The sequence below is a fragment of the Bos indicus genome, chromosome 2 (assembly GCF_029378745.1).
Source record: "Bos indicus isolate NIAB-ARS_2022 breed Sahiwal x Tharparkar chromosome 2, NIAB-ARS_B.indTharparkar_mat_pri_1.0, whole genome shotgun sequence".
NCBI classification, from domain to species: domain Eukaryota; kingdom Metazoa; phylum Chordata; class Mammalia; order Artiodactyla; family Bovidae; genus Bos; species Bos indicus.
In genome coordinates this window covers 83,025,577-83,041,229 of record NC_091761.1, presented here as the reverse complement: position 1 = coordinate 83,041,229, position 15,653 = coordinate 83,025,577, and positions in this window count along the sequence as shown.

Sequence of the window (15,653 nt, the reverse complement as noted above, 5' to 3'; positions counted from 1 at the left end):
AAGGAAACTAATGTCTTGACAAGTTAACTAAGAATGCCAGGAAGCACGCAACTTGTAAGCATTTATGCCAGAATTTTCTATCACAATCTGGCTTCAAAGACAATGTTCTTATCACACGTTCCATAACCCTAAAATAACAGGCCATCTTTAAAGAAATGGTAATTAGCACATACCTATAATATTCTTGTCACTATATTGTTTTAAAATGATCAGTTTTATTCACCACATTTAAAATTACCAACTGTCTCATCAAATATATATTTTATATTTTGAATATTACATGGTTCAAATCAGAGAAAAAGACATGTGGTACTTTTTACTGTGATGAATACCAAAAGCTTTAAGTTTAAGCAGTGTTATATATTAACATGAATTGAGTTGGGATAAATGGATTTAAAATGGACATTTCAGATTATTTTCTTATGAGAGTCCATTGTTAACAATAAGTCCTATTGCCACTGAACTAGATCCTTCATAGACTAGACAGTCCATGGAATTCTCCAGGCCAGAATACTGGAGTGGGTAGTCTTTCCCTTCTCCAGGGAATCTTCCCAACCCAGGGATCGAACCCAGGTCTCCCACATTGCAGGCTGATTACCACCTGAGCCACAAAGGAAGTCCAGAAATATTTATAAAGAATTCTAATTTTTTTTTAATTTTTATTTACTCTGACTAGATTCTAAAGCAGAATAACAGGGTTTGCTTGTTTGTTTTAGGTAACTACTATCTTAAAAAAATATCATCATAGCAAGATTTTTCAAAAAATTGCTCAGCCTATATGATGTGTATAAACTGTTCTGTTTTCTTTAAAAAGAGAAAATTTTGCACTACTATCATTTGGAGTGATTTATAAAATTTCATCTTTATTATTTTATAACTTTTTATTTGATGGAATTTGAAACATACAGAAAAATTTTCAAAATAGTACAAGGAATTCCATATACCCTTTATCCAGAGTCAACAATTATTTACATTTTGCTTCATATGCTTTAGAGTTTTATATACACACATATACTTGCACAACACACACATATATATAATACATTGTTATTCAGTTGACTAAGTTGTGTCTGACCGTCTCTCTCTCTCTCTATGTATATACACATGTATATTGCATAATGTATATACTGTACACATGTATAAAAATACTTTTTTTCTGAATTTTTTGAGAGAAAGGGTAAAATATATCCCTTTAGCTTTAAATTTTTCAGTGTATATTTTCCAAGTAACAGGACCTTCTGTTACCTAATTACAGCATAGTTATGAAAATAAAACAATTTATTGATAACACTGATATAAAACTACTTTCCAATCCAAAGTCCACATGCAAATTTCATCAAGATTTGCAGTTCATTATCCAAACCAGAATCATACTTTTTATTGAGTTGTCATAACACTTTAGTCTACTTTAATCAGAGATAGTCTCTTAGCCTTTCTTTGTATTTCTTTAATATGAATTTTTGAATAGGTCAATTATTTTACAAAGCAGTATTGGGTTATTCCATTATTTCTTCATGATTATAATTAGGTCATATATTTTTGGCAAAAATATCACTGAAATGAAACTGTCCTCAGTGAATCTTCTCAGGAGGGGCTTGATGCAGGTTTGTCCCAATGTTAATGATGTTAGCTTAGATAATTCAGATGGTCTAAGTATCCTGTAGTTTTCACCATTGTAAAGTCACTGTGTTTTCTTTTGTTTTTTGTTTTTTTTTTTCAATAAATATTTTGTTAGGAGATACTTTGAGACTATGCATTTATCCTGTTCCTTACCACAAGGCTTACTGACTAGCTTTAGTCCATCAATCACACATTTATTGTGTTCTAAGGAAGAACTTTCCTTTTTATTAAACATTTTTTATTTTGTATGGGAGAAACCCACTCTAGTATTCTTGCCTGGGAAATATTATGTACAGAGATGCCTGGTAGTCTATAGTCCATGGGGTTGCTATAGTCAGGCACGACTTAGCAACTAAATCACTACTACCGTAGCCAATTAATAAACAATGCTGTGATGGCTTCAGATGACCTGTGAAGGCACTCAGCCATACATACACATGTATCCATTCTCCTCCAAGCTCATCTCCCACTGCTATATACCATTGAACAGAGTTCCATGTACTATACAGAATGTCTTTTTTGATGGTCCATTTTAAATATAGCAGTGTGTACATGTCAACTCCTTAACTACCCCTCACCCCTATCCTTCTCCCTGGCAACCATATTATCTAACTCTGTGAGTCTGTTTCTGTTTTGTAAGTTTTTGATATCATTTCTTCTTAAATTTCATATATAATGAATATCATATGATATTTCTACTTCTCTGACTTACTTCACTCAGAATGACAATATCTAGATCCATCTTTGTTGCTGCAAATGACATTATTTCATTCATTAATGTCAACGTTAAAATGAATTCTTATTTTATTCAATGAGTTTTAATCCATTATTATCATGATTGGTTTTAATGCTCAAGTAAAGTCCTAGATTTGACCAGTGCATGCACCTTTCATTACTTTTATTGTCCATTTCACATATCTCCAAGATTCTTTAAGCCTCTCCTAACTTCCTGGCTCAATAAAATGCACTAGGCTCATCTTGTAATTTCTCTTACTCAGCTGAGTAATTATCCATGAACCCTGGTTACTTTTATTTGTGAATTTTTTTACAGGTGTATTTAATTCAGCTATTTCATGCAAAGATGGGTACAATAAAGGACAGAAACAGTATGGACCTAACAGAAGCAGAAGATATTAAGAAGAGGTAGCAAAAATATACAGAAGAACCATACAAAGAAGATCTGAATGACACAGATAACCATGATGGTGTGATCATCCACCTAGAGCCAACATCGTGGAGTATGAAGTCAAGTGGGCCTTAAGAAGCATCACTACAAACAGAGTTAGTTGAGGTGATAGAATTCCAGTTGAGCTATTTCAAATCCTAAAAGATGGTGCTGTCAAAGTGCTGCACTTGATATGCCAGTAAACGTGCAAAACTCAGCAGTAGTCCAGGACTGGAAAAGGTCAGTTTTGATTCCAATATCAAAGAAAGGCAATGCTAAATAATGTTCAAACTACCACACAATTGTACTCATTTTACATGCTAGCAAAGTAATGCTCAAAAGAAAGGCAATGCTAAATAATGTTCAAACTACCACACAATTGTACTCATTTTACATGCTAGCAAAGTAATGCTCAAAATTCTTTAAGCTAGGCTTCAGTGGTACATGAACCAAGAACTTCCCGATGTCCAAGCTGAATTTAGAAAAGGCAGAGGAATTAACGATGAAACTGCCAACATCCTTTGGATCATCAAAAAAGCAAGAGAGTACCAGAAAAACATTTACTTCTGCTTTACTGATTATGACAAAGGCTTTGACTGAGTCAATCACAACAACTGTGGAAAATTTTTCAAGAGATGAGAATACCAGACCACCTTACCTGACTCCTGAGAAAACTGTATGCAGATCAAGAGGCAACAGTTAGAACTGGACATGGAACAACAGACTGGTTCCAAATTGGAAAAGGAGTACATCAAGGCTATATATTGTCACCCTTCTTATTTAACTTATATGCAGAGTACATCACAAGAAATGCCAGGATGGATGAAGCACAGCTGGAATCAAGATTGCTGGGAGAAATATCAGTAATCTCAGATACACAGATGACACCACTCTTATGGCAGAATGGGAAGAGGAACTAAAAAGCCTCTTGATGAAAGTGAAAGAGGAGAGTGAAAAAGCTGGATTAAAACTCAACATTCCAGAAACAAAGATCATGGCATCCGATCCTATCACTTCATGGCAAATAGATAGGGAAACAGTGGAAACAGTATAGACTTTATTTTCTTGGGCCCCAGAATCACTGCAGATGGTGAATGCCACCATGAAATTAAAAGATGCTTGCTCCTTGCAAGAAAAACAATGACAAACCTAGATGATAAATTAAGAAAACAGACATTACTTTGCTGACAAAGGTCTGTCTAGTCAAAGCTATGGTTTTTTCAGTAGTCATGTATGGATGTGAGAGTTGGACTATAAAGAAAGCTGAGCACCGAAGAATTGATTCTTTTAAACTGTGGTGTTGGAGAAGATGCTTGAGAGTCCCTTGGACTGCAAGGACTTCAAACCTGTCAATCCTAAAGGAAATCAGTCCTGAATATTCATTGGAAGGACTGATGCTGAAGCCGAAGCTCTAATGCTTTGGCCACCTGATGTGAAGAGCCAACTCGTTGGAAGAGACCCTGATGCTGGGAAAGATTGAAGGCGGGAGGAGAAGGGGAAGACAGAGGATGAGATGGTTGGATGGCATTACCACCTCGATGGACATGAGTTTGCGCAAGCTCCAGCAGATGGTGAAGGACAGGGAAGCCTGGGGTTCTGCAGTCCATGGGGTCACAACGAGTCGGACACAACTGAGTGACTGAACAACAAATTTAATGCCACTAGTATATCCTTGTCCCTAAGTACTATCAATGGATAGAGGTGAAACATATATAAATAAGTTCTATCTCTATGTCTGTCTGTCTATCCTATTTACTTCTCTGTCCATAGAGACAATCTCTTTATTTATAGCGGTTTTATCCTACAAAGTGGCCACAAACACTGATTTAGTGAATACTGAGTCATTGTTCTTAGGAGAAATACAGAGTTAGATTCCTACAAGCCCCAGGCTACAGCACTTCCACCCACTGATCAATATATAACCTTCTTAATGTGTATGTATGTTTAAAGACACTATATGTAGCAAATAATTAATTTTATATGGTATTTGTTTGTAATAAAGAAATGAAGAGTCATGAAAAGGTTAACATTTTCCTGGGTAATGAGGATTCTCCCATGGCTCAGTTGGTAAAGAATCGCCTGCAATGCAGGAGAGACAGGAGACATGGGTTCAATCTCTGCATCAGGAAGATCCCCTAAAGAAAGAAATGGCACCCCATTCCAGCATTCTTGCCTGAAAAATCCCATGGACAGCCAGGCCTGGTGGGCTACAGCCCAAAAGGTTGTAAAGAGTAAGACACAAATGTGTGACTATACACATACACACATGCAACCCTGAGTAACGATTTCTTTGACTCTTAGTCTCACTATAATGCCTTGTGCTGTGCTTTATCAGTCATCTTTATATCTTTTACATAACTTCATTGCTATCTATTTTACGTTAGCACTTTCCAGAGCTGCTTCACATGCAAATGGGCGATTTCCTTTTTTTTTTTGAATGTACACCATTGTTGGTTCATTAACATTAAACCTGCAGCCAACAGCGCTATAACCTATGTCAGAGTGAAACTTATTTAACACATAAATTTTCTCTCTAAGGTACACTGCAGCTTTCTTGTGCTTAGATGCACTCTAGTGCACTGCAGCACTACACACAGGAGCAATTCTAAACAGCAAAATCACCAATGAAGAACAGACAAATGTGAAAAAAAATGGCACTGAGTACTCCATGAGCAGTACACTTGTATTCAGCATGAGAACTGAAACATGAAAGCAGAGTTTCTTTGTTCAACCTAGGCTGAGAACAGGTGCCCCAGGCAATTCCAGTTTTTCACCACACTGTACATGTCTGCAAATGACTATAAAAACACTGTGGCTGTTGATTTTGGGATTGAAAATATATTTTGTAAGTGAGTAAATTGACAAATATGAACTCGGAATAATAAGAATTGATTGCATATTGTAAAATATAAAACACATGAAATAAGCACATATGAAATATCCAAAGCATATGTATAGTAATGTTTAATGCACAAATGTGTATTATAAAATATTTTAAAATATATTAATATAAAGCAAAATTATACTGATGATATATATTACATAAAATACTTATAATGTATTTGGAGGGATATACATATACATACTCTCATATATGTGTGTGTATATATATATATAGATAGATACATATGTATATAGATACATATGTAGATATATAGATGAGTGTGGATATGTAAGCAGATACATAGATGTAAATACATAATTGACTTGAACAAGGCACAGGTCCACTTACACATGGGTATTTTTCAACAGTAAATACTATCATACTGCTCTATTCATAGTTGGTTGAATTCACAGATTCAGAGAAATCTCAGATACAGAAGACTAACTAAAAAATATACTGAAATTAACCTCCAAGTTGTTCAATGGTCAACTGGGGAGATAGAAATAGAGATAGAGAAAGAGATAGAAAGATGGATGTCATACTGATACCTTAATCTCCAACCCAATGACAGAGGATACATCCTAATCTTTCCTCTCTCTCTTTGCAGCTCTTTCCAAACATATGAAATATGGCTCCCACTATCTTCAATATGTTCATGCCTTTGCTCAAAGTCTAAAATATATAGAAAATAGTCTCACTATTGCTAACATAAAGCACTGCACCATGCAGACCTACTTACTAGTATTAATATCCATCTACAATTCTTGCGCTAGTGGACTTCACTCTTACTTTTCACTTTCCTGCATTGGAAAAGGAAATGGCAACCCACTCCAGTGTTCTTGCTTGGAGAATCCCAGGGACAGGGGAGCCTGGTAGGTTGCTGTCTATGGGGTCGCGCAGAGTCGGACACAACTGAAGCGACTTAGCAGCAGCAGCAGCAGCAGTGCTAAAGAACCCTCCTGCCAAGGCAGAAATTGTAAGAGATACGAATCCCATCCCTGGGTTAGGAAGACTCCAGTATTCTTGCCTGGAGAATCCCCATGGACAGAGGAGCCCGGTGACTCTAGTCCTACAGTCCATAGAGTTGAAGCCAACTGAAGTGGCTTAGCATGCACACACAATTTTATATTAGGTACATTGATACAAATTTAAATGACAAACTTGGACATTTAAAGTGAACATTCCAAATTTGTGAAAAAAGTACACATTTGTTAACTCTTAAAAATTTGGATTCACACTATGCTACCTATAATAACCCCCCAGTATTCTTTAACATCTAAATACTTCTGAAATTAAAAATAGTAATAAAACAAAGATAACTTTGAATAGTAAATCCTATAAAGGCTTAAAGTCATTTTTGAATTGGTGTTGAAATAACAAAGTATGACATTAAGAAAGCTAAATAAGTGTTAGTACATCAGACTTTAAAAGGTCAACCATTATAAGGAGGAAAAAAAATTTGGGAACTAACAGTATCCTTAACAAGAAAAACTTAGTTTTTTAAATAAGATTTATTTTTCTGAAATAAAATGTAATTTTTAACCATTAGGAAAAACTCTAAAGATTAAGGAAAAAAACAAACAAAAAAAAAACCTCCCAGTCATAGATACTTACTGCTAACATGTAAGTTGTAGCTTACTGGCAAAGAGTGTTTTAAAATCATAACTGCATCCATATTTTCAACACTGCTATTTGTTAGCAATATGACATTAGGGTTACTATTTAATCTCAACAAACCAGGGTTTTATAAAATATAAAAAAATTCATTATCTAAATTCATAACTGTATTAATTAACACCCTATTTTTAATATACCACAAAGCACACTTTACTTATAATAGGACTCGATAAAAGGCAGCTTAATATATAAAATCATGGTCTTGGTGTATACATAGTATTCTGTCCTGGATTTTTCCTCATTGCTATATGTTAAACATTTCATTTAGTCATGGAAATTATTTGAAGCATGATTTTTAGTGGCTTTCTAATATTCTAGTATATGCATGTATTACAAATTATTCAATTTCTATAACTGTTGGGAAATGATGCTTTTAAAATACTACAGTGATTCAATGTGCTTCCTAGTATATTCATTCTCTCTTATTCCATAAATATCTAATGAGTTGAGTCACCATATGTACTGAGCTTGGTGCTAGGTGTACAATGTATATGAAAAGAACAAAACATCTGCCTTCGTGAGACTTCCAGCCTACTGGAGAAGATATATAATAGGCAAAGAAACAATTAAAAAATGCCACAAATGAGTGACATATGCTATATACCATATAAGTATATGTATATACTATATGAGTATATGTATATGTATATGCTATATATACTATATATATGCTATATATACATATATACTATATGAGTATATGTATATGCTATATACAAATGAGTGGAGCTACAAGTAACCTCCCTTTCTCTCTGTTCATCTTTTTATTCTTCTATTAATCTATGTGACAGTGGCTAGGGAAGGATATTTGAAAGATTCAAACTTTATCCAATAGTGAATTTTCAAAAGGGGTCAACATGCAAGCTACCAGGGAAAGAACATTCCTGGTCATGGAAACACTATGTGTAAATACTCTATTGAAAGAAAAATTGTATATATTTTAGGAAGGCAGAGGTGGCCTCCTATATGTCTGAAGCATAAAGGTGAGGGTGGAGAGTTAGGGGCTACACAGTTGTGTCAAGTAAGTTAAACAAGCACTGAGTAAGCTTATACCAGAGCTCAAATTGAGTCATTCTCCCTCTTTTCCCTTTAATTTCCCCGTTTAGAGTAACCTCTTTCTCTTACTGAAAACTCCAGTATCCATCCTCTCTTAAGTGTTAGGTTATGTCACAATCAAAATGTCAGTTTAGTTACTAGAGAGCATACAAGACTTTTTTCAAACCACAATATTTAAGTTAATACTAAGTGGTTTCCCTTCCCTAATCTCAGGCTACTTTTGACTGAAAGCCTATAACTGCTGCTTCCCTGGTGACTTAGATGAATAAAGAATCTGCTTGCAATGCAGGAGACCCAGGTTTAATCCCTGCTTCAGGAAGATCCCCTGGAGAAGGGAATGGCTACTCATGCCTGTATTCTTGCCTGAAGAATTCCATGGATAGAGGAGCCTGGCAGGCTATAGTCCATGGGGGTCATAAAGACTCAGACATAACTGAGCAACTAACAGCTATAAGTGCCGCGAGCTGCTTTCTAACAGAAAAGGGATTAGGATTTGAGAACCCTGATCTCCTCTCAATCTGATCACCAGCATTGTTACCCTTGACCAGAAGGATTTTGTTGGCAATTTTTGTCCTTTATCCTGGAGCTACTTCAATGCCCTTCTTCCTCTCTATCCACACTACAGGTTTTACTGTTGGGTGTCCCAAGGCTCCTCCTTCTCTATGACTCTCTCTTGGTGGTCCACAGCTCCTCCCAACGGCACTCACCATTCCTTCACCTCACAGTCTCTAAGAAGCAGAGCAGGTGCTCACTTGCACCTATGTCTGCTATAGAAACAGCCAAGCCTTTGCTTGTTTTCTAGATTTCTCAAGTCAAGATCAACATCCCATGCCTCTGTCTAAATTCAAAAGAATAAACTGGGTTTTCCCCCCAGGCCTTAGATAAAACACAAACATAATTCTCTAACTGCTATATTTCAGTCACATGAACAATATTCCTCCCTGAATGAACCAACTAAAATCCTTCGATGCCATCCTCCATCTTCTCCCATTTATTTTTCACCATATCTTTAAAGTCAGCCTCTTAGAAACATTCATTGACATCATTAATATCTACTTCATGCTGACACCCTTCTTCCCCTATATAAAAGCAAGGGCTTCCTAACCAGTCTTGTTTCTACTAGCATTGCCCTCATGTAATACTATTTCTTTTGTTCGCTATTGGAATTTTTTAAAATTTCAAATCTATTATGTAGGTCCTTTGTATAAGTTTTTCCAATGCCTGGTAAAGTCTCTGATTCAGAGACCCTCAGAGTTAGTCTTAACCCTCAAATCCTTCACAAGAATCTTATTGCCTCAGTTGCAGTTACTCTCAGTTCTGAGGACAGTAGATTCATGGTAAAAATTAAAATAAATAGCAGCTTTCTGCCTATGTGGATGCTTTATTTTATTAGTTTGATTTCTAACATATGAAATAGAACTGATTAATTTCATTAATACAAATGAATTCTAAAATATGAATATATCTTTTGTAAAAGCAACATTACCAGGAAAAACCTATTATTATTGACAATAAGATAAGAAATAAGAGAAGATTGTTTACTTTTTCAAGCAAGTAATGTGTGTGAATTTTTATAAGAACCCATAATTACTCTGAATGAATAAAAATAGTGGCATGTTCTTGAAAATGTCAACACTCTTAACACTTAAATCTGTAAATTCTAGAGAACTGCTAGTGCCTTAGCTCTGACATTAAAAAATCAGTTTATGAGAAGTTAGAAAATCTTCTGCTTTTTACACTGGTTATAATTGCATATTTACCTGTTAAGATGGTCAGATTTTCTGAGGAATAGTTCTAGTATTGCATATTACAGACCGGATGAAAATGGCATTAGATAATTAAAAACAAATTGAAAGAGATGGGAATACCAGACCACCTGATCTGCCTCTTGAGAAATTTGTATGCAGGTCAGGAAGCAACAGTTAGAACTGGACATGGAAAAACAGACTGGTTGCAAATAGGAAAAGGAGTTCGTCAAGGCTGTACATTGTCACCCTGTTTATTTAACTTATATGCAGAGTACATCATGAGAAACGCTGGACTGGAAGAAACACAAGCTGGAATCAAGATTGCTGGGAGAAATATCAATAACCTCAGATATGCAGATGACACCACCCTTATGGCAGAAAGTGAAGAGCAACTAAAAAGCCTCTTGATGAAAGTGAAAGTGGAGAGTGAAAAAGTTGGCTTAAAGCTCAACATTCAGAAAACAAAGATCATGGCATCTGGCCCCATCACTTCCTGGGAAATAGATGGGGAAACAGTGGAAACAGTGTCAGACTTTATTTTTCTGGGCTCCAAAATCACTGCAGATGGTGACTGCAGCCATGAAATTAAAAGATACTTACTCCTTGGAAGGAAAGTTATGACCAACCTAGATAGCATATTCAAAAGCAGAGACATTACTTTGCCAACAAAGGTCCGTCTAGTCAAGGCTGTGGTTTTTCCTGTGGTCATGTACGGATGTAAGAGTTGGACTGTAAAGAAGGCTGAGCACCAAAGAATTGATGCTTTTGAACTGTGGTGTTGGAGAAGACTCTTGAGAGTCCCTTGGACTGCAACGAGACCCAGCCAGTCCATTCTGAAGGAGATCAGCCCTGGGATTTCTTTGGAGGGAATGATGCTGAGGCTGAAACTCCAGTACTTTGGCCACCTCATGCGAAGAGTTGACTCACTGGAAAAGACTCTGATGCTGGGAGGGATTGGGGGCAAAAGGAGAAGGGGACGACAGAGGATGAGATGGCTGGATGGCATCACTGACTCAATGGATGTGAGTCTCAGTGAACTCTGGGAGTTGGTGATGCACAGGGAGGCCTGGCGTGCTGCGATTCATGGGGTCACAAAGAGTCGGACACGACTGAGCGACTGATCTGATCTGATCTGATCTAAGGCTTCAAATGTTGCTGACAAAAATACTTTGCACTGAATAATTCTGAGTCTGGATCACCACGAGTTTTGGTATCATGTTAGAATTCATTTTTTCTGTTCAGTTCAGTCACTCAGTCGTGTCCAACTCTTTGCAACCCCACAGACTGTAGCACACTAGGCTTCCAGGTCCATCACCAACTGGCATAGCTTGCTGAAACTCACATCCATCGAATCAGTGATGCCATCCAACCATCTCATCTTCTGTTGTCCCCATCTCCTGCCTTCAGTCTTTCCAAGCATCAGGATGTCTTCCATTAAATCAGTTCTTTGGATCAGGTGGCCAAAGTATTGTAGCTTCAGCATCAGTCCTTCCAATGAATCTTCAGGACTGATTTCCTTTAGGATGGACTGGTTGGATCTCCTTGCAGTCCAAGGGACTCTCAAGAGTCTTCTCCAGCACCACATTCAAAAGCATCAGTGCTTCAGTGTTCAGCTTTCTTTACAGTCCAACTCTCACATACATACATGACTGCTGGAAAAGCCATATTTTTGACTAAATGGACCTTTGTCAGCAAAGTAATGTCTATGGCTTTTTACTATGCTATCTAGGATGGTCATAGCTTTTTTCCCAAGTAGCAAGTGTCTTTTTATTTCATAGCTGCAGTCACCATCTGCAGTGATTTTGGAGCCCAAACAAATAAAGTCTGTCACCGTTTCCATTGTTTTTCCATCTGTCTGCCATGGAGTGATGGGAGCCCAAGCCATGATCTTAGTTTTTTGAATGAGTTTTAAGCCAGCTTTTTCACTCTCCTCTTTCACTTTCATCAAGAGGCTCTTTAGTTCCTCGCATTCTGCCATAAGAGTGGTGTCATCTGCATATCTGAGGTTACTAATATTTCTCCTAGCAATCTTGATTCCAGCTTGTGCTTCATCCATCCAGGCATTTCTCGTGATGTACTCTGCATATAAGTTAAATAAGCAGGGTGACAATATGTAGCCTTGATGTACTCCTTTCCCAATTTGTAACCAGTCTGTTGTTCCATGTCCAGTTCTAACTGTTGCTTCTTGACCTGCATACAGTTTTCTCAGGAGTCAGGTAAGGTGGTCTGGTATTCTCATCTCTTCAAAAATTTTCCACAATTGTGACTGACTCAGTCAAAGGCTTAGGCATAATCAGTCAAGCAAGAGTAGATGTTTTTCTGGGACTTTCTTTCTGTTTGATGATGGAACGGATTTTGGCAGTTTGATATCTTGCTCCTCTGCCTTTTCTAAATCCAGCTTGAGCATCTGAAAGTTCATGGTTCATGTACTGTTGATGCCTGGTTTAGAGAATTTTGAGCATTACTTTCTTTGCTGGTATGTGAGATGAGAGCAATTGTGCAGTTGTTTGAACATTCTTTGGTATTGCCCTTCTTTGGGATTGGAATGAAAACTGACCTTTCCAGTCCTGTTGCCACTGCTGAGCTTTCCAAATTTGCTGGCATATTGAGTGCAACACTTTAACAGCATTATCTTTCAGGATTTGAAATAGCTCAACTGGAATCCCATCACCTCCACTAGCTTTGTTTTTAGTGATGCTTCCTAAAGCCCACTTGACTTCACACTCAAGGATGTCTGGCTCTAGGTAAGTGATCACACCATCATGGTTATCTAAGTCATGAAGATCTTTTTTGTACAGCTCTTCTGTTTATTCTTGCCACCTCTTCTTAATATCTTCTGCTTCTGTTAGGTCCATACCATTTCTGTTCTTTCTTGTGCCCATGTTTGCATGAAATGTTCCTTTCATGTCTCTAATTTTCTTGAAGAGATCTGTAGTCTTTCCCATTCTAATGTTTTCCTCTATTTCTTTGCACTGATCCCTGAGGAAGGCTTTCTTCTCTCTCTTTGCTATTCTCCTTCGCCTTTAGCTTCTCTTCTTTTCTCTTCTATCTGTAAGGCCTCCTCAGACAACCATTTTGCCTTTTTGCCTTTCTTTTCCTTGGGGATGATCTTGATCACTGCCTCCTGTACAATGTCATGAACCCCCATCCATAGTTCATCAGGCACTCTGTCCATCAGATCTAATCCCTTAAATCTTTTTGTCACTTCCCCTTATAATTGTAAGGGATCATGTTAGAATTGCTATCATCTTAAAATTCATTTTTTATCCCTGAATATATATTAAGGTTTTTTAAAATGCAACATATATTCAAACACAGGTAACTTTAAGGCACAACTAAAGCCAATTATAGTCAATAGAAATTCTAGAATTTCATATTTTGGTTATCTCTCACAAATGAAATATTCTTGGGAAACATGTTCTGAAATATTTTTAACTGTATGTTGCTATGACCCAAAAGGCTGGTTCAGCAGGATTTTCTGTTTGTTTTGTCTTTTGTTTCTTTTTTTATTTACCTCCTTTAAACCAAATGTTTTTCCATGAGTTTTCCATATGGCAGTCTCTTTCATTCTTTCCATGGCACAGACCCAAAGCAGGTGTTTTAATTTCAAAATGTGGAATGCTTACTGTTGCATCCTATAAATCCTTTCCTCTTTATAGATACAACTATCTTTTATGTTTGCTTCTGCCATCTTCTGATGCTTATGTCAGAAGCTTTCTCTGTCTCCTTTATACTTTAATAAAACTTTATTACACAAAAGCTCTGAGAAATCAAGCCTCGTCTCTGGCCCTGGATTGAATTCTTCTCCTCTGGGGGCCAAGAATCCCGGTGTCTTCGTGTGATTCAACAACAACCCTTCATCTTGGGGGCTCGTTCAGGATCCTTCAGGACAAGATGGGAGCTAACAATTCCAGCCTCACTCCTTTGAACTGTATCCTGAAAAACTGGGATAGATTTGATCCCCAGGGCTTAAAGAAGACACACCTGGTCTTCTTATGTGATACTGCATGGCCATGATACCCACTGGAGGATGGCCAACGGTGGCCAGTTGGAGGGTCTCTTAAGTATAATACTGTTCCACAATTAGACTGGTTCTGTAAGGAACAAGAGAAATGGGTAGAAGTAGCATATGTGTTGCCCTTTTTCTCTCTGTGAAATATGCCAGACTTATGTCCTAAGGGTATAGATTTGGGTGTGAAAACTTCAGCTCCCTCCTGTCCTCCTACTTTGCCCCCGTACCTGGGGCTCCAAGCTGAGCAAACTGAAAGCCAGAGAACCCCCCTCAGAAGGGTTGCCTTGGTCTCAGTGGAAATCCAAACTGAGATTCAAACTGCCCACCTGGAGGTCCAAACAACTCCTGTCTCAGTATGACCTCAGACTACTCTGGTTTCAGTAGAAACTCAGACCATAGAAGTAAGAGATGAGATGGAGGACAGGAGACAAAGAGAAGAAGAAAAACAGGTTTCTCCAATCTATCCCTGGGATCATATGCGCAGAGCAGCCAGAGAGACTGAGGAACAGCCACACAAGCTGTTGCCTCTTTATGAAACACCCACCGGGAGAAATAATCAGTCTGTGAGAGTTAATAAGCCTTTTTCTTATCAAGAAATACAAAGAGTCAAGGAGGATCTGGGAGACTATTTAGAGGACCCAGAAAATATATTAGAGCTTTTAAAGGTGTTACTCTGCTTTATGACCTCACTTGGAAGGATGTGATGTATATCTTGGAACAAACGCTGACTCCCGACTCAAAGACTCGAGTTTTGGGAAAAGCGGTTGCTTATGGAGATGAATGGAGAAGGCAATGGCACCCCACTCAAGTACTCTTGCCTGGAAAATCCCATGGACGGAGGAGCCAGGTAGGCTGCGGTCCATGGGGTCACTGAGGGTCGGACACGACTGAGTGACTTCACTTCCACTTTCACTCTCAGACTCTCAGTCATGTCTGACTTACTGCAACCCCATGGACTATAGTCCACCAGGCTTCTCTGTTCATGGGATTCTCCAGGCAAGAATACTTTAGTGGATTGCCATTCCCTTCTCCAGTGGATCTTCCAGACTCAGAGATCTAACCTGGGTCCTGCATTGCAGGTGGATTCTTTACCATCTGAGCTACTTAGGAAGTCTGAAACTATCCTTAGAAAGCTACTCTTAGAAAAGCATCAATAATGTAACAGGGATTCTAGTTTTTCTGCTTAATGTCCATTCTCCATATATCAGGTAATGGATACTGTTTTCTATTTCACAAGCTTATTTTTTCAGTTAGTGTATTGATCCTTCAGTGACAAAATATTAAATATTATATGACAGTCTATTCTAACTTAGAAAGCTAGAAAAAAAAATGAGACATTCCACCCTTGCATTCAGAAACAGGATGTCGTTGTTCAGTCACTAAGTCACGTCTGACTTTTTGCGACCCCATGGACTGTAGCATGCCAGGCTTCCCTATCCATCACCATCTCACGGAGCTTGCTCAAACTCATGTACATTGAGTTGGTGACCC